Source organism: Molothrus ater, chromosome 5 (assembly GCF_012460135.2).
Source record: "Molothrus ater isolate BHLD 08-10-18 breed brown headed cowbird chromosome 5, BPBGC_Mater_1.1, whole genome shotgun sequence".
Lineage (NCBI taxonomy): Eukaryota > Metazoa > Chordata > Aves > Passeriformes > Icteridae > Molothrus > Molothrus ater.
The window spans coordinates 47,634,205-47,652,932 of NC_050482.2; the positions used below are offsets into that span (position 1 = coordinate 47,634,205).

An 18,728-nucleotide genomic window follows, 5' to 3' on the forward strand; every position below is an offset into this window, starting at 1 on the left:
TGGAAATGGATGTTTCCATAGATGACAGAACGAGCTCCAAAGAAAGTGTCGGTACCTGTTGCAGACCAAATGTGTGTGAAGGTTTGGGTGCATTGTGGTTTTTTGCCCTTCCACGATGTTGCTTTGCTGTATGAATATGGCCTGCAACAGAACTTAAGGGTTAAAATCATTCTTAACTGCAGATTTTGGAATAAGAAGTTGCAGTTTTTCATCCAAGACAAGAGGACTTGGTTTCCAGCTGTCACCTCCTATTTCTCACATACATGTATGTCAAAGCTGAGGTGCTCCATACCAGCTGTTTTACCACAGCAGCATGGCATGAAAGAATTCGAGAGGAAAAAAAAGGAATATGAAACAGGAGAAGGAACTGAGGAGATACAGAAAATACTGATATGAGAAGAACTGGAACAGGACTCCAAACATATTTCACCCTATTACAATCAGCATCACTGGATCAACACTTACTAAAAATGATGAGCTGTAATACTAAAACTATCTGTCTGTGGTATGGCAATGCTCAGGAGCACAAAGAGAGGCAGTTATGCATTTTGCAATCCAAGTGGGTAAGAGAAAGATTTTGGTATCTGTAGTTTGCAGAGGGGAGGCAAGAATGAATTGCAAAAGGTTAAAATACCTTGTCTAAAGTTGAAATGAAAGTTTGTGGTAGAAGTGGTTGAACCTACAGCTCCTGACCTCCATCCAGATGTCTAATGATATAACTATCTTCAGAGTAATATCTCCAGGTGTTCATTGAAGAATTCTACAGATGCAGCTCAGCTGCTGAGGGCCAGCATAATTGTACAGATGGAATAAATAAAGTCAGCACAACAGCTCCATGGTCATGGGAACCTGACAGACATTTCTCTGCCCACCATGGTTTCAGCAAAGACATTTTCTTCCCCAACTATAAACAGCACTAACTAAAAAAAAAAAAAAAATTAAAAACCTACCAAAAAAAACAAAACAAACCAAAAACAATGACCAAACAAACAAAAAACAAAAACAAACAGAAAAACCAACCTAACATCCTCCAGCCATAATAGCATATCACACAGAGGAAGCAGGAGAGCATTTATCAGCTGGAAGGAAGATATCACTACAGTGATTAGCTTCATTGAACTCAGGGCAGCAACAACCACTCTGTCCTGTATTTTAAGGACCAGACTATGAAAGGACATGCTGGGGAAAATTTCTATTGGGTGGGTCTGTCTGGTGTCCTTCCTCCTCATTCTGACTCTGACTAACTTTTGGGAAAATAAATATGGAGTGGAGACTGAAGTGTGCCAAGAGCTAGAGAAAACAAGTACTTATACTCTCAGATTCTGATGCCAGGATCAGCAGCAGGGGAACAGGCTACAAAACTGTGCTCCAAGTGAGCAGTCTTAACACCTCTGGATCCTGAAGGGAAGAATGCACATAATTGCTAGGCCTGGACAGCAGTACCCTTTCTGTACTCCAGGGAAGGAGCCGGCAGTAAATGCCAGTCACAGCCTGAATCTGGCAAAGCACTTACAGAAAGCAGACCAAACAGAGACCGATGGCCATGGACAACATCCTCCCATCACTCTCTGCAGTTTTGCCTTGCAATGATTTCCCTCCTCAGTGCTACAGACTGGCCTCCAGCCCTTCTTTCATCCCACCTGATCCAATGCCACTGGCAGTGACACCACAACTACTGAACTCATGTTGCATTTTGTCTGTTGTGTTTTCATGTTCTGCTCCAGTTATCTATCATGGATTTCTCTTGTACACTCTTGGTACACACAGGATTTATATATCTACATCTGTGCATCTGTGAGGATCTGGCCTTCTCTAGCCTCATGTCACTACAGTCCTTAAGGACAACATCACATTAACAAAGAGGTAGATTTCTTTCTTTGATCAGGCTTCAGAAAAGCAGGGTGGCCATTTAGAAGGAAATTGGATTTTGAGCCAAGCATGTGGTTTTTTACTTCTCTTCCTTGCAGTACTCTTCATACAGAGAAAATCTTCAGGGTTTTTCTACAGGACTTCAATGCAGCTCTGCAGAGCTGCCAGAAGGTGGTCCTGGAGAAGCATTTTCAGCAGCCCTTGGAAGGCTACAGGAGGGCAACAGTGACAGAAGGATGCTCACAGCAAGTCAGAGTGCAGCTCTCTAGGCATCCAGACTTGACAAGTGTGACAGGATTGAATACCCCACAAGCAGCACAAAGAGCCTGTAAGTGATCAGCCTCACAGCTCCATGGTAGGAGATAGGTATACCATCCTAGGTATAGGTATCATGTCTTCCTGGGCTCAAATTAGGGACTTCACAGGTTGGACTTCAACATGCAGGACTCTGGGGAGGCAAAGCAGCAGCTGGAAAAGGTCTGAGGAGAGATGGAGCATGGCTCTCCTGTGGACACCTGCACAGCATGGAATCTCTCCCAGTCCAGCACTGAGAGCATCCCAGCTGGCTGGCTTGAAGACAACATGGCACTGTAATTCTCATCTATCCAGTGCTAAATTATCCCTTTCTATTGCTCCCTTTCCCTGCAAAGTCTTGAGAAGCATAAGGACCAACTGAATATCTGGTGGCTTTATGTAGCTCATAGGCTTCTCAGAATATAGAACTGGTTCTCTAGGTCCATTTCATGCTAGAGATGCCTCTTGCACTGGAGAAGCATCAGGAGTGGCAGTCAGTGGGCAGCCTTGCACACAGCCTGCCATAGGGGAAATAGGGTTTTCATAAGCTCCTCTTTGCTAGAGAAGCTGCACCCAGCCTGTGATCATCTCTCCCAGTACAAGCTGGTCAGGAGGCAGAGAGCTCAGTGCCTTCTCCCTATTGTGAGGACACCCCATCCACAGCTGTGCACCTAGGTAAAGTGCCAACAAATTATGGAGGCGAGGCAGAAAATCATTCCTACAGTTCCATTTGCAAGATAAATTATAGCATCTGCTTCTGAATTCAAACGAGAGCAATGCTGCAGCCTTTCTAACCTGCTGCTCTTGCTGCACAGTCGTCACCATTTTCTGGCTGTTCTGGGAGCTTCTGTGAAAGGGAAACACATTAACAGACCTCAGACAGCTATTAGCAAATGCTTGTCTGGATTGCAATAGAGATCATCACTTGTGTGGTTGCCCACAGCCTCAGAAAAATAGTCATGGTCTGAAATAAGATGACAGAAATGGTAGATCTGCTCTCACCTACCAGTGCTGAAGGATCAGCAGTCAGGTGTAGGAAGCAAAACACGAAACCATAGTCTCTCCCCTTAGCAAGCATAGTAGAAATTGTACTAATGTGCCAAGGAAACGTGACTCAAATGAGTTTTGCCTGTGTCATATCCTCAAGCTGGGAAATCCTCTTTGTGTACCTGACATGCGTTGCTGGAATGCACCAGGCATTTAAGTCCCTTAAGTCCCAAAATCTTTGTCAATATTTTGATGTAGGCTGGGATTAGGCTGTGGTTTGCCTATACATGGCTGAGACTAGCATAGCTCCTTTGCAGGATATGTCTGTCTCTTGCTCTTTCTCCTGTACCCTCCTGCCCAGTAACACAGCTGCTAATTCACTGTGAAATCTCAGTTTCCCACCTACAACTGGACCCCTGTTCCTACTGGAAAAATGTAGGGAACAAGATGCTAATCCCCTTCATAGGGATAATAACCCCCAGAGTATGTGCCTGATGAGCTGGTCAGCTGGTGTCTCTCAGAAGATAGACAAGTGGAGAATCAGTCCAGCCCTCCATGGTAAATACACTTTCAGAGTCTGACACCTCTGCTCTGATTTGGATATCTCTAAGAGTAGTATGAGTTGTACTTTGGAGTTCCCAATGTCTGTGTCTTGGCCCCTGGAGTTAGAGATGATGTGTCCCCCCCTTTCCTCAGCAAATGATTGGATTAACCTCTCTGATGCACAAGGATGATACAAGAACTGCCATGTGGGTTGAGGCATGTTGTGATAAGTCGTGGTTCACACCAGGCTTTCAGTTGTGCCTGAGCCACTCTGGCAGAGCTGCCCAGTGCTGCCCCTCTTATGGTCAGTGTCTCCTGCCAGGAAGGAGTAGAGAGACAGCAGCCAGCGCTGCCATGCTGCAGGGCACTCCTCGCGGCACTCCTGCTGCCACTGGCCTTCCCTCCAAGAGCCCATCTGCTCATCTTCCTCCCTCCCTCTCTTTTTATGCAAAGCAGCTCATTAGTCCGATTAGCAGCCAAGCACCATTTCTGATTGTTCATCAGTGATTCCTTTGTTGCCCTCCATCACTCCTGTTGAGCCTCATTAGTGCTGCTAGGAAGCAGAGGAGCTCTTGGGATATTTATAGGAAGGGTGGGGTGTTCTTTAGGCTTTATTGCTGTCTAATATTCCATCTCCACTCACGACCTCTTCCCTTACCCCAGCCCTCCCTCAAAAGCCTTCTCTTAATATGGAGCTTATCCAGGGGGTACACAGACAGGAGAGGACTACTCTGATGGTTTTGATTCAGGGAAATGAGAAAGACAAGCTGGAGGTATGCAGAGGCTCAGTCCTGGGTCAGGAGTGTACAAACCTACACAGGACAGGGTACCTGGGGTTGAGTCTGTGCCCCTGTGCAAACACCCATCAGGTGGAGTATCTATAGCAGCCCACAAATGAATCCCAATGGATCATCATGTGCACACTGCATTCTTGGGGAGGTATATACCCCAGCTACAAGCACAGCTTGAGCATGCAGCACCTGTGACAGGGGTTGGGTGGGAATGCCTTTCCATGCAGGACACCCACTTCTCTGCCTGTAAGCCGATGGAGAACTGTACCGTGCTCCCAACAGCTCCAGAGGGAGCAACTGCCTTGGTTACTTATAAAAATATTCTTTCATGCAGCACTTAATTATGGAGGCAACTAGACAAAGACTAATCATTCATTCTAATACAAGGGAGAATAATCATTCTGACAGCAGGCGATACTTGGCTTCTTTGGGAGGAGAACAGAGTGTGAGGAGGAGGCTGAAGAAAATCTACAGGACAGGGAAAGGAGTAGAAAGGAAGAACAAAATCCTAAATCAGTTACCCGGTACAGACATCTTTATGACTTCATAAATGGAATATGCTTAGTGCTTAGATCTTTCCCTGCATCACGAGGACACCTCTCCCTAGTCCAAGCCTGAGGCCTTGATCATGCCAGAAGTCAAACTGGGTGACATTTTAATATCACTTTTAATCTCAAGATTGCATCTTCCTTCCAAAGGGTCCCAAAGTGTTTTTATAACCTTTCCAGGCACATAATTCATGTCTTCTGGCACTGAAATAGAGTATGTTCCTGAGAAGGATGAGCCACCTCCACCACTGTGCAGGGATTTTGGACAGAAAGCAGTGACAGCTTCTGTGTCCCTCTTAAACCATGGGGTGTGCTTGTGCATGCGTGTGAGGAGGGGGATTTCAAGGCAGCAGAATGCAATTGCAGAGTATGGAAGCTGGCCAGGAGCTCTAGCCAAATACTGAGCTAATACGTAGGTTAGCACTGGGGAGCTCTAAGAAACAGCACTGGTGATCCAGAGTGACAATCCTCCCTCTGCCTTCCTGGTGGGTCACACCTCTGCAAGTCGTCAGACTTCTGCATGACTGGGGATGGCTCTTGGAAGGTTGCAAGCCGTGGTCCTTATATGGGTAGTCAGTCCTGATTAATCACAAAAAATATGGTATTAATCCAAGTGTCTTGGACAAAATCCAGGTTTGGGAAATGGCATCACACACTTCTATATTCCCCCTTTTGGGCTTCAAGCAAGTCCAATGACTTTTCCCTTCAGAGCAGTGCCTTGCTGGGAACAAAAATGGCTCTGTTCCACTTTATTTCTCCCACAGTCCCCAAGTGTCTGCTCCATGCCCACAGCTGGCATGGGTGAAATGGATCTCCTGTTCAAGACAGTGCTCCTATCAGGCTGTGTTATGCCCAGTGCTGTTCTGCACTGTGGCTGGTGAAACACTGTCCTGTACTGCCCACTGTGATGAGTCTTCCTTATGCCCCACCAGGGGTGCTGCTAGCTGACAGACATGAGGCAGGGTTGGCCTTCACTCTCTGGGAAGTGCTGTTCTGCTTTGTCCAGAAGACCTCACAGGAAATCAGCATCCTCAACACATTATGAGCAAGAGCCATGTGAGGATTAAACAGAGCCCTCTATCCCATAAATCTGTCAGGAACTGACCCTTCCCTTCCTCAGCCATTGGACTGCTGCAGTGCAGCCCAAAGCTGTTGGGGGACATCTGCACTCCTACACAAACAGAGCTGTCTCTCTGGCTCCCTCAGTAGCAGGAACAGAGCTTTCCCTCCCCTCAGCAGCTGCAGGCCATCATGCATACAGTATGAAGTTTGCATCTCCTCTGCCTTCCTCACTGCTGTATCTCTCCACTTCCAGCTAATTTAATTGACTGCTCTGGTTATGAGGAATCATGGTGTCTAAGTACCAGGAGTAATACTTAGCGTGATATTACCATTTTCACATCCCAAGGCTGTGCAAACATTAACTAACGCTAACTCTAATTAGCTGCAACTCACTGGAAAGTAGGTAAGCTTGATATTAACCCCGTTTTTATAGCTGGTGACACTAAGACTCAGAAGGCTCAAGTTACTTGTCTCTGATATGGAGGTGAGTTCAGCTAAAGCCAGGATAAAAATGGGCAAATATGTTTTCCAGGCTGTTTCACCATTCTGAGGGGTATTCTGGCCTCCCAAACAGCGTGCATTTGACCCAGACATCTGAGCACAGGATGCCTCAGTCCTGCCATGCCACAAATCCCACCACAAGCATGTGTGCTATCCTGAACTAGCTGAGAGCCCCTCCCTGTCTGGTGGGGCCTTCGCATGCTGCCATCTCCCCGAGAGCACCCAGCTGGCAAATACAATGCCACCAGGGCCAAGGAAGTTTCCCAAAGCCATAGTCATGCAGTGCAGTACAGCAGAGACTTCCCCTTTCTCCCATTTTCCCAGCTGAAAGTTGTTGAATGAGATGGCAAAAGACTGCACCGACAGTGCTAGAAGCTGTATTATGAGTGGAAAATGATGCTCTGACATCCTGCCATGGTCCAGTTAGCAAATGCTGGAGAATAAATGCAGTTTCTAAATGCTACAGTTCTTTCTAAACAGAGTATGGCTCTTGTGAAGGGACATTTTATTTTTAGATATTTTGTTCTTCTCCACTAAAATCCAAAGTTATCTAGAATTAGCATTTCACACTTAGGAAAAGAGTCAGAGAAGTCCTTCCTTCTTCCTCCATTGTTGCTCCTCTGCCTCATAGCAGACCTTTCAGCAAGGTCATGAGAACTACTGTCTGATGGACATCCTGCAAGATTGTTTTAAGAGAGGTTCCCCGTGAGAAAACTGCTAACTCATGCAATTAGTTTGTCTCAAAATTCCCCCAAGCCACTTCTATTAGAAGTAGCCCTCACCTTCACACTTCCCTGGTTCACCACCCCCTGCTGCCGTAGTTTCCTGCCCAGAGGTGGCTGCATATTTCTTGAGGATGCGTCCACTCATGCTCCCTTCGCTGCATTGCTTGGAGGAGAGCCTGAGCTTTGAGCTGAGCTGTCCCCATATTTGCAGCACAAGAAGTCAGGGTCTCTCTCTTACACACACCCTGGGACAGTTTCCCTGATTAGTGTTGCATTTATAAGGACAGAAAGGTTGGGAAAATATCACCGTTAAAGTGATTGGTGAAAATACCTTTGTCCAATGAAAGGAATGGGTGGGAAAAGGGGTCAAGGGTAGGACTGGCTGAAGGTGTTTATTCCTGAGTGGAACAGGATGCCACTGTGCAGTCTTCTTCCTTTGTAATATTTTGCTACCATATAAAATCAAGATGCATGTAGCTCTGGGATATGGTAGGCAGTTTTGGTCCCTGCTTCCCAGGAGGGCAGCATGGAGTCGGAGAAGGGGTGGAGAAGAGCAGCTAAAATGGCCAAGGGTTGAGGCAACCACTGTGGAATGAGAGGACAAAATGGCTGTGTTGTTGCTTTGAGAGGAAAATGTTAGGAATCTTTAGAGACTCCCCAAGTCTGGTAGGTAAGGTGACAACAGAGCTGCTGCTCACCACCTGCCACGGTGCTGGGGGGTACACAATGAAGGCAGGTGTCCAGTGCCAGTAAACCAGCTGTCACCTCCAACCCAGTCACACCTCAGTGTACACAGTGGGCAGGCAGTGGAATAGGCAGGATCCAGGCACCCTTCAAGCACAGCCACCAAACTGCTCCAGTGTTAGCTACAGTTGTAGCCTCACATAGCAGGACTTGTGCTTGAAGCCAACAGGGCTGTGGCTGAGGAGGAAGAAAGAAGCCATTTCTCATTCAGGTGGTGTCCCCACTCTCTCTGTGAAAATGGGGTGGGGGGAAAGATGCACAGGGGCTTCAGATACTGCTGTTACCCAGGCACCCTGAAGTTCTTAAGGACAGAAGGAAGGATGAAATTGCAGTTACTTTCAGTGTCCCTGGGAAGATGAGCTTTTGGGTCCCACTAGTAGCCACAAGCCACTTATCAACTGAGATGAAGGCTTTGCTTGTTGTTACTGCACTAGCCCAACCCTTCTTTCCTCACTAAATATATTCAATAAGCAGTGCTCAATCTGACAGATGTCTTGCAGCTCACACATGAGTTAGAGCCAGAATTTACTGAAAAATGAAGACAAAGAAGGATTTATATAATCTGTAGCATTTCTCTCCATTCATAGCCTGCCTTCTTAATATTCCCTGCACACCTTTGCCTCAGGACTACAGCCCTGCATCAGGGCTTGTTCATTCAACATAGTATGTATAGTCTTTGATGGCAGAAGACTTCATATGTAGGAACAGGTGGTAGAGAAAGAAAGAAGCAGAGGAGGAGAGAAAATTATCCCTCCTTCAGTTACATTTCTTTATGGAGAGGAAAGCAGTGTCAAATTGAGGTGCTTTAAGAATTAATTTAACCACAGGCTTTGGAGCACACACACCTACCTTCACAAAGCTGCCTGTGAATATTCCGTATTTCTTTTGCAGAGCGTCTTCTAGGGTTTAGGGTTTAGCTCACACTGACTCCTTTGCTAAGAACTGGAGTGCTCTGCTCTTGCACAAATCTCAACTAATGCAGCAGAGTTGAATGAGAGACCTTATCAGGGGAGATGATTTTATTCTAAACCCCGGCTTTCATTCATACTCATTCTTTCATATCCGCATTTTCTCAGGCGCCAACAGCTGTGTGCCAGGGTGCTCCAGCTAGGACTCTTTCCAAAGACAGGGGGGCAGGGGACATGATATAATGTGTCACCACGTCTCTAGAGTTCGTCTCAGGCGGGTGGCCAGGCTGGGTTTGGATCTGTCTTTCGTTCACTTTAAGAATTCACAGTGATTGTGATCTCTTGTCTCCTCACCTGGTTCCACCTTTCAGAATTATTAGGAAAGATTCTCTTTAGTTGCCTTACCTGCATATCTTCAATGGTTTGAGGCTTGTCCTTTATCTTACCTCTTAATGGCTTCAGTCTGTCTTCTGCATCATTCCCAGTCTGGGTGTTTTGAGAAGCTGCAAGATGTGGTGTGATCTTGATGATCTTGTAGCTTAGGTGTGATCAACAGCTGTCATTCCTGTTCTTCTGCTATGTCCTCTGGTGCTGTTCATGCCAATCCATTCCACTCTCAACGTTTCTGTTGGATCTCTACAGTATCTCTGGCTGAGGCATAGTCACAGCCCACACGCCTTCCATCACTATGCCTGGAAGATGCTATCATAGAAGACAGACATTTTAAATGCATGGCATGTTTAACTGAAGTAATGCTACTTCACTCATTGGTGATTCTTGTGTCTGTAAGAAGTGTGTTTTGACTGCACAGTAACCTGCTACAGAGTTCATCAACATGACTTCAGTTACCAAGAGACATGTGGATGTGTAGAAAACCTGTCCCTCGGCTGACCAGGGTCAAATCTGGACTACAGGCCAGAGTAATTAGGAAAAGGGGAGGGGGAAAGGGGGAAAGGGTAAATCCATATATGGGCAAGTAAAAAAATAATCTGACAGGTTGACTATTTTTTCTGTTTGGACAGTTGGGCTGAGCCCTGGCAGAGTAAGACATCTTGCTAGTGAGGCTGGGAAAGGTTTCTGGTGAGTTCAGTTTCCCAGAACTGCATCATTTTTGTCATTTGCCACTCAGGTCCCCTGGGTTTAATCAGATCTCCATTCCCCAGAGTGGTGTCCCAGTAGGCATCCAGTAGCTTCTCATTACAGATAAATTCAGGATCTTGCTGTGAGGCACTAAACGAGGTGCATATTTACTGACATCCTTGGGTGCCTGGGAGTTTCTGAAGAGATCAGTATGACCCTGGCAGGCACCTACATAGTGTTGTAAATCTTCTCCCAAGGACTTACCCTGCACACAGGAGAAGCTGAGAGCAGGAATGAGCTCACCATAGCTTCTTTCCACCCCTGGACCCTCTCCAATAGCTGGAGCTGCGCTGGCAGCCATGGCAGTGCAGAGGTGAGACCACTGACTTCAGGAAAGATGGTTTTATTCCTCCACTCCTTAGGACAGGTGCCTAACAAACCAGGATATCTGGGACACGTTTACTTGTATTGGATTTGGGTCCTTAAGTATTGATGTCTGCACCACCTCCCCAGAGCTGCCATGTGCTGCACGCAGCTCCTCTCCCTGAACACAGAGCTCCCTGTGCTCAGCCCTCAGCACTTCCTCGCAACTCAAAATACAGAACCAGATCTGGACTGAAATTAGTGGTAGTTGTATGCAAGAGATTTTTAGAAAAATGTGCTATCAAATGGGAAAGTGATGGTTTACCACTTGCAGATGATATGGCTTGTATTTTAGCAGAGAAAAAAGTCAGTGTTTGTGGCAATGCTTCAAAATTGCATATAATGTTGATGGATTTGTGTTTAGTTTATTATTATTATTATTATTATTATTATTATTATTATTATTATTATTATTATTACTGGGGTTTTTTTCAGATGACATTACAGTTGAGGCTACAGTGTCTATAAGACAGTAAGGTGAAATAAGTCAGGTCACTGACTCTGTCTGAGCAAGATCTAGATGGCCCCTTGAGTTTCTTCCAACCTGAATCTAGAGGTTTACCCCCAAAACATAGTGGCTGTTTTCAGTTTCAGAAGAATTACTCTCTGAATACTGAATTTATCACATGTATGAGAGAGTAATTTATTTATTTCTGTGCAGTAGCAATCCCTAAAAAAAAAAAAATAAAGCATCTCATTCAAAATAACATTAAACCTGAAAGACATGTAGGGGAACACACATGGAAAAGGAGCTTAGATTCACAAACAAAAATAAATCAAAACCAGCAGCACCCAGAAACTTAAAGCTGTTTTGAGACTTTTTATAGAGTTGAGAACAAGTTAGCTCCCTTGTAATCACTAGAATGATAGGAGATGGCTGAAATGGATCAAATACAATGCAGCTCTTTTGTAGGCAGTGAGCCTTTATCACTCCACCTACTCTCTCTGTTCACCATCACTGAGAGGAAATATATGGATTTTCTCTAGATAAGAAGAAGGGGTAACATTAGGAAACAGGGGATATGAATAAAAAGTCTGAAGTAATTACATTTACAGCTAAGGTCTCCTGGGAAGTATGGCAATGCAGAACTGATATTATTCTGACTATCCTAACCTCAGTCAATGAGGAGCTTTGGGCAGGTGTCCTGCTCTGTATAGGAATAAAACCTCTGTGGCGTTGCAGCAGAGGTTGCTGCCTGGTCATCACAGTCAGTCACAAAAGTGTTGCTCAGTTTAGGGTCTGCAGGATGCTTCACCAAACTATTACAAACTTATGACCCATATTATGCCACTACTGTAAAGTGGCATTAGAAGAGGTTAGAGAGAGCATAAGTGCTGTCATTGTTGTGGATTTCTGCATTAAATTGTAATTTGTTAAACACAATTCCCAGGTGATCCTAGGAGGCAGCATGCTTGCTTCCTCAGAGGAGGCCTAAAAAGGGTTCAGACGTCTAGCAGGAAAATGAATAAGCTCAGCAAATATCTTGAGCATGTAAGCAGAACACATCAAAGATACCTGAAGCTCTGCAACTTTGTGATCTGCATCCTGTCTTGAGCTATGACTGTCTCCAGAGATGTAGAGAAAGATGGAAAAAGAAGAAAATTTAGAAGGCAGGAGGAGTAAAGCCTTTCTAAGTCCTGACAACTGCAGAAACAATGAATATAAGCCTGACACAAGATAAATATAATAGAAACAGAGACTGAGTTCCCTCCCATTTGATAAAACAATGGAATATATAGTTAGGTACTCATATTTCAAAGCTATTTCCTCTCTTCAGAAATGCACCTCTTTAGTTACAGATACGCTTATCAAGTTTCTAACATAATATATTACTGAGCAGGGTTCAAACATTTCAGTGGTGAAGGTAACACTAGAGGTAAAATGAGCCCTGGATCTTGGCTGGATGCCTTGCCAAAGATCCAGAAGGCTAGACATGATTTCAACAGTGTAGAATCAGAATATTGCATGCAGCTTTTAGTCACCCCACCTTGGTTACAGATCCCACCTTGGTTACAAGACATGTCGCCCAGTTGTGGAGAGATGTTACTTTTCTGGCATAGCTTCATATCCACACAAATTAATTCCAAATACATGTTGTAAATGGTGTCTCCAACCCTGAAACAATGATCAGCAGAATGGCAGCAGCACTACACAGACTGTCAGGGTGTTGTACATTTTAGGACAAAGAGATTCTGGACATTAGAAAGGGACAAACTCTTCCTGGAACAATAGATACAGTGGGCTCTTCAATATCCACTCAGAACAGAGCAGCTCTGCTTTTACACTTCACTTGGAAGGCAGAATACATAACCCAAAAATGGAAGCTGAAAGCATCTGAGATTCCAGGAAGAATGATATTTTCTAAAACTATATGTAGCCTGCTATGTTAACTATGCACTTGCTCAGACTGAACTTGCAATTTAAATAAGTTGAAATGGGCCAAGAACTGGGACAGGGAAAGAAAGAAAGAAACCAGGAAACCAGTCTCCAGCTGGTTTTTCCTGTCTTTGGACAGCATCCAGCACTGAAGGACTCTAATCTGGATTGTTAGACTTTGTTCCCCAGGCCTTGGACTGTTACCATTCTGGTAAAAATCCCAAACAACATAGCAATAGCCAAGTGCTACTGCAAAGAAGAGGTTAGATAAGCAGCATGTAATGTCACCTGGACAATTTGTCTGAGGAATTAACCTCTACAGCACTGAAAAAAACATGAGGGTGTCTGTTCACATCTTTTCCAGAACTTCAATGGCCCAAGCTCAGGTGATCACTATGTGCCCACCATAGGGTGGCTACCCACTTAATTTTCCTTGAAACGTCCACATCCACGCATTGATCAGGACAGATCTCCCTCTGTTACATACACAAAAAGAAGTCAGAAAGGCACATCCCTGTGCCAGGGACACTGGAACTTTCAAAATATTAGGCGGCACAGATGTGTACAGGGAGAAATGCTGGGAAAGAGAATTTAAGCAAAATATTTGCAGATTCTATATGACTGGTTTTGGGTGATGGAAGGCATGAAAAGGACTCCCATATGGGGATTTGTTGTCATTTCAAGGTATGTTGTGTATGCCAAGGCTGGAATAGAGTGAGGCTTGTTGCAGCTCACAGGTATTTAATGATCAGCTGCGGAGAAAAATTAATGGCACGACAAGGGGATTCTCCTCTGCCTGTGAATTTTGTGAGCTCCAAAGCTCTCTGAAAAATTAACAAAGAAAAAGCTTAAAGAGATTGGCTATCAAAGCTGAGCAGGAAAAGGTTTTTGACTCACATAAAGTATTAGCTCCAGATTTGCACAGCAGCCTGTTGCACTCTTTGAGAGTACCACTGGGCAAAGAGAAAAAATTCTGTTCTGGAGATGATTTAAATATTTGAAATTCTACTGGAGGCAGAATTTCCAATTTGGACAAATCCTAAATTTTCACAGGAAGACAGTTCTTAGCTTTGAATAAGCCAATCAGTAGGCTGCCAATAGGCCAAGAAATCCTATCTCTGTACAAGTGAAAGGTGATTTGCTGCTCAGGTGGGCACAAGAGGAGAAAGGGGTATCTCCCAGAGGGGCCAGGAACCAGACAAACTGTACACCTGACCTGGCAGGCAGCTTCCATGAGAACACCCAATAACATCAAAACTGCTCCATCATCCTCCAAAGCGAAAGATTGTGAAAGCAGAGAAACCAGGCTGACACAGCAGGACTTTTTTGAGTAGTAAGGACCTACTGAGGAAGGAAGACTCATAACCCAGCCCATTCAAATTTTCTGAGCACTGGCTGGGGCATGAGAAGTCCAATATGTGTCTAGGAAAAATCAAATGTTGTCTCTGACACAACAAGCTGGTTCAATCCTGTTTCAAATAGCTGGAGCAACTGAGCGTTCCTGGTTGTCCATTTATGTGACCCATTTTCTAATGGTGGCCAAGGGGTTCTGGCAGCACTAAAAACTGCAGTAAAATTTAAAAGGCCTCCCTACCCTCAGCCTCTCCGTGGCCATGAGCATTCCATAAAATCCTAGATAGATTAAATTAGATAGACAGTGTGAAGAACAAGTTAATTGTTGGTGTCAGCCAGGCTGGTACATGTCATTGCTTAATTAACCAGTAAGTCACTACAAGCAGCACACCTTGCCCCTTAGAATAGTAGTAATAGATGGGGAAAAGTTGTCTTGAGGGGCTACCAGAGAGCATACAGAAGCACTAGCACAGCCCCTCTCCCTCCTGATGTTGCACTTGCCTGGGCAGTGGACAAGACAATGAGCTAAAGGCCTCTTTTGTGAGCACAGCCTGCACAAGAAGGAGGCCTGGAGACACCACCAAATTAGGCTGGAAGCACTTCCCTGTGACCATGGTCACAAGGGTTTTCAGGATGAAGAAGAGATGAGAATGTTGACTCCATGATCAGAAGGCTTGATTTATTATTTTATGATATATGTTACAGTAAGACTATACTAAAAGGAAATAGAAAGGAAAAGGTTTCTTCAGAAGCTATCTAAGCTAAGAATAGACAAGAATGAATAACAAAGATCTGTGTCTCAGATAGAGAGCAAGAGCCAGCTCTGCCATGAGTGGTCAGTAAATCTAAACATCCACAGGAGACCAATCATGGGTCTACCTGTTGCATTCCACAGCAGCAGATAACCATTGTTTACTTTTGGTTGCTGAAACTGCAGCTTCTCACAAGGAAAAATCCTAAGAAAGGATTTTTCATGAAAGATGTCTGCGACACTTCCCCATCACAGCAGTAGGGACACTGGTGCTGCAAAGAGCATGCCAAGGGGAGCACAGCACTGGCCCAGCATTTCTCTCCCCACCTTTCCCATCTGGGCCAGCCATGGTGCTGGGCTCCTCTGGCACAGCTGAAGGCTGCAATTCTGTTTTGGGTCACAGCCAGGGTTCTGAGAGCCATAAAGCCTAGAGCTCCAGGAACACCGCTGCAGCAAAAGACATGCCTAGGGGAGCACAGCACTGCAACTAATACTGCTCCCTCCCCATCTTCCTCATCTGGGCTGCTCACAGTGTTGGTGATCACAGCCTCAGCCGTGGCTGCCAATGAGTTTCAAGTAAGAAAAACTGGGGATGTTTAGCCTGGAGAAAAGTAAGCTCAGGGAAGACCTTATCACTCTCTACAACTATCTGAAAGGAGGTTTTAGCTAGGTGAGAGTCAGTCTTTTCTCTCAAGAAACAAGCCATAGGGCAAGAGGAAACACCCTCAAGTTGTGACAAAGGATGTTTAGATTGGATTTTCTTTTCCTTGTTATGTTAGGAGAAATTTCTTCACCAACAGAGTAGTCAAGCATTGTCACAGCTTGCCTAGGAAAGTTATGGAGTCACAATCCCTGGAGGCATTTATAAAACATAGATGAGTCACTTGAACTTGCTTGGTTTAGTGGTGGACTTGGTAGTACTGACTTAACAGTTGGACTTTATCTAAAGGGTCCTTTCCAATCTAAATGCGTCAATGATTCTGTATTCTATGATTCCTAATAGCTTCTCCCCATGTAGCAAGGCAGACCAGCCCCCCTTTCTGCTTTTTCAGGGGCTTTTAACACCTAATTAATTAGTACTCAAGGCAGAGTTTTATGTAAATTTTATTTAAATCCCAATCAGTGCTCTCATTTCCTTGCAGAATTATTTTTACCATAGCGTCAGCACTCAGGTGGGCAAGGAACAAAACTACCTGGGGAGCAGAACCCTATGTGCTCAGCCTGACAAGGAGACTGGGAGCACCAGGACCATGGGAGAGGCTGCCAGATGGAACAGAGACATTCCCAGCATGCAAGCCAGTGTTGAAGGGAAGGACTAGGAGCAGTTAGGGTTTCAGGGCACTGATAAGCTCTGGCAAGAGTGTAAGCAAGCAAGTGTTGACTGTGGAGCTGACCATAAAGTGCTGTCTCCTGAGGACTTAGTGCCCCTCCAGTGGGGAATGGCCTAACACACAGAGATGCTACACAGGGATGCTACAGCCACCAAAGGGATGCTGAGAGCAAATCTAAAAACCAAGCTCAGTCTAGGGGTAGTGTTTTTAGCCTATTTGCAAAAGCAGGAGTGTCACAGCAGACACCTCGCTGGGGCCTCAGCATCACTGCTGGAGCTGCCAGGTATGGGACTGAGCCTGCTGGGATCAGTCACTCTGCTACGAAGGTTTGGTGGAAATCCAAGGGTGAGGATCAAATATTGCCACCTCTTTCCAGTTCATAGAGAAAGTAAGGATTCTTTAGCATCTCCCACTAGGCCATTAGACTGAGACAAGATGATTCAGATCTCAAGAGGACAAGACAAGAGGAACCAGTCACTAACCTGTGACATAACCACACAGAAGAGGTAGGAGGATCTAGCAAGAAAGTCACAGATTGCTTCAGATTGGGAAAGTGAACTCAATCAGGTGATCCAGAAGCAGAAAATGAGTTAATGCAGTAGGATCCCCTGTTCAGCAGCACAGGACAGCTGCTTCTTCTTCATGACTGCTGTTTCACAATTTCCCTGGGAGTTCTTCCTCTTCATGCTGCTTACATCCCCTTTTCCCCGAGGCAGCCATGGTTCACTGAGGTCAGAAAACAGTAAAAACCTGGTCTACAGTGCAGTCTGTGGAGTGCAGATTTTCAGCCACCATGTATGACCCTCCACAGGGGAGACAGCTTTGGAATGTCTTTTTATCTCATCTTGTTCTGATTTTTTAGCAGCAGCCAGGAGACTGAGTCAATGCAAGTGGCTGTGCCTCGTGCTGGATAGATTCATGTTGTTAATCCTCTCTGCCAATCCTTCAACAGCTCTCACTGTGCTACTCAACTCTTCAGAAATCTATCGATTTGCTAAAAAGATACCTCATCTTTGGTTTCTATCTCATGAATCCTTCTCCTATCTTCAGCCTGGATAATTATAGTTTATTTCTTAGGGGAGATGGGAGGAAAGGATTTACACTGGAGTCACAGTTAGCATCTACTACCCAGAAAAACAAGGATTCTGCCACATATAGCAAAAATGCTCAAAGCAGTGTATACTCTCTTAGAGGGAGAAACAAAACATGCCCACTAACAATTTCTAAAGATCTTTGGACTGGGGAAAGCCACCCATTGCCATCGTATTTGGAATCATTAGAGAGAAGAGGGTGCAATATCAGAGCAGGAACTTCATATTGATGCCATCAACCAGCAATATTTAAGACTTGGAAAATCCAGAGCAAGCCTCTCCTAGACTCCCTTACAGTCATGGTCCAGGCACAGCAAGAGTGCGTGCAACAGCTTTGGGGACACTGGAAGAATTCCAACGTGATATTAGTCAATGTCTAATACTGCTTCATAACCAATTAGGTTTATTAATTTTCCCTGCCACCCAGAGTATTTTGTGTGATGGCAGACAGATGTTCGCCAAGTGTTTGCAGACTGGCTTAGCTAATACTTTTGATAACCTGAACCTGCAGAGCAGATGCGTTAACAGATTTTGACATGATGCCATTAGTTTTGCCATTGATGGCAGGGAGGGATGAGGGGAAAGAAAGAGAAGAACAAATAAATAAATGTTAAAATAGAGAGAGGAAGAAATCCTAATTTATAGGCTTTCTTCTTCCCCCCAGAACATGCAGTCCAGGCTCTGGCAGACAGCGTTCCCATCTGTGCCATTCCCAGGGCAAGGGAGCAGATTCCTCAACTGGCTCCATCCTGCCAAAATCCCCTCCTTCCCTCTCCACCTTTACCCCTTCCTTTGAAGTGTGATTGCATAGACCTCCATCTGTCTTCATGAACGCACACACATACTTAGAGACCAGAGCAAGGAGGGTGCTCAAGATACAGAGACAGGGAAAGTGCATCGCAAAAGGCAGCCCGTGGGTAATGCAGAAACAGTCCCTTTTCTCTTCCTTCCGATGAGTCAACACAGTGAATCTGTTGTGTAAAACATATGCTACTTGTACATTTGCATAAAATGAGGCAGCAAGATCTAGGGCTGTTCATTAAGGGGCTGAATTCAAACCTTATTTTTAATCTCAAGTTTACTCTCTACTCATAATTAGGCCTCTAGTCAGTCATTGAAGTTCTATCTGTGTGCCTTTCCCTACCCTTAAGAGAGGATTAAGCCTTCTACCTAAGGAGTTGTAAAGAACTGATTCTACATCCATAAAACCCTGTGCTTTACACCAGTGAAGAGATAAACAAATAGTTTACATCTGAGCAAGATCCGAAACAGACACAGTGAGCTTTCCAAAATATGACAGAGAAAACCCACATCAAAAGATTCCTTCACCTTTCTCACCGGGAGTTAACA

The 18,728-nt window shown here is 44.9% G+C and overlaps 1 protein-coding gene across 1 annotated transcript in view; it reads right to left on the bottom strand.

Annotated features, from left to right (window-relative positions):
• The window catches only part of GSG1 (germ cell associated 1), a 90,206-nt gene extending 80,630 nt beyond the window's left edge, over nt 1–9,576 (bottom strand). The window contains exon 1 of the mRNA XM_036400529.1: nt 9,419–9,576. The gene's annotated coding sequence lies outside the window, so the exon portion shown is untranslated. The remainder of the gene's footprint in view (nt 1–9,418) is intronic.
• Between the last annotated feature and the right edge of the window lie 9,152 nt (nt 9,577–18,728).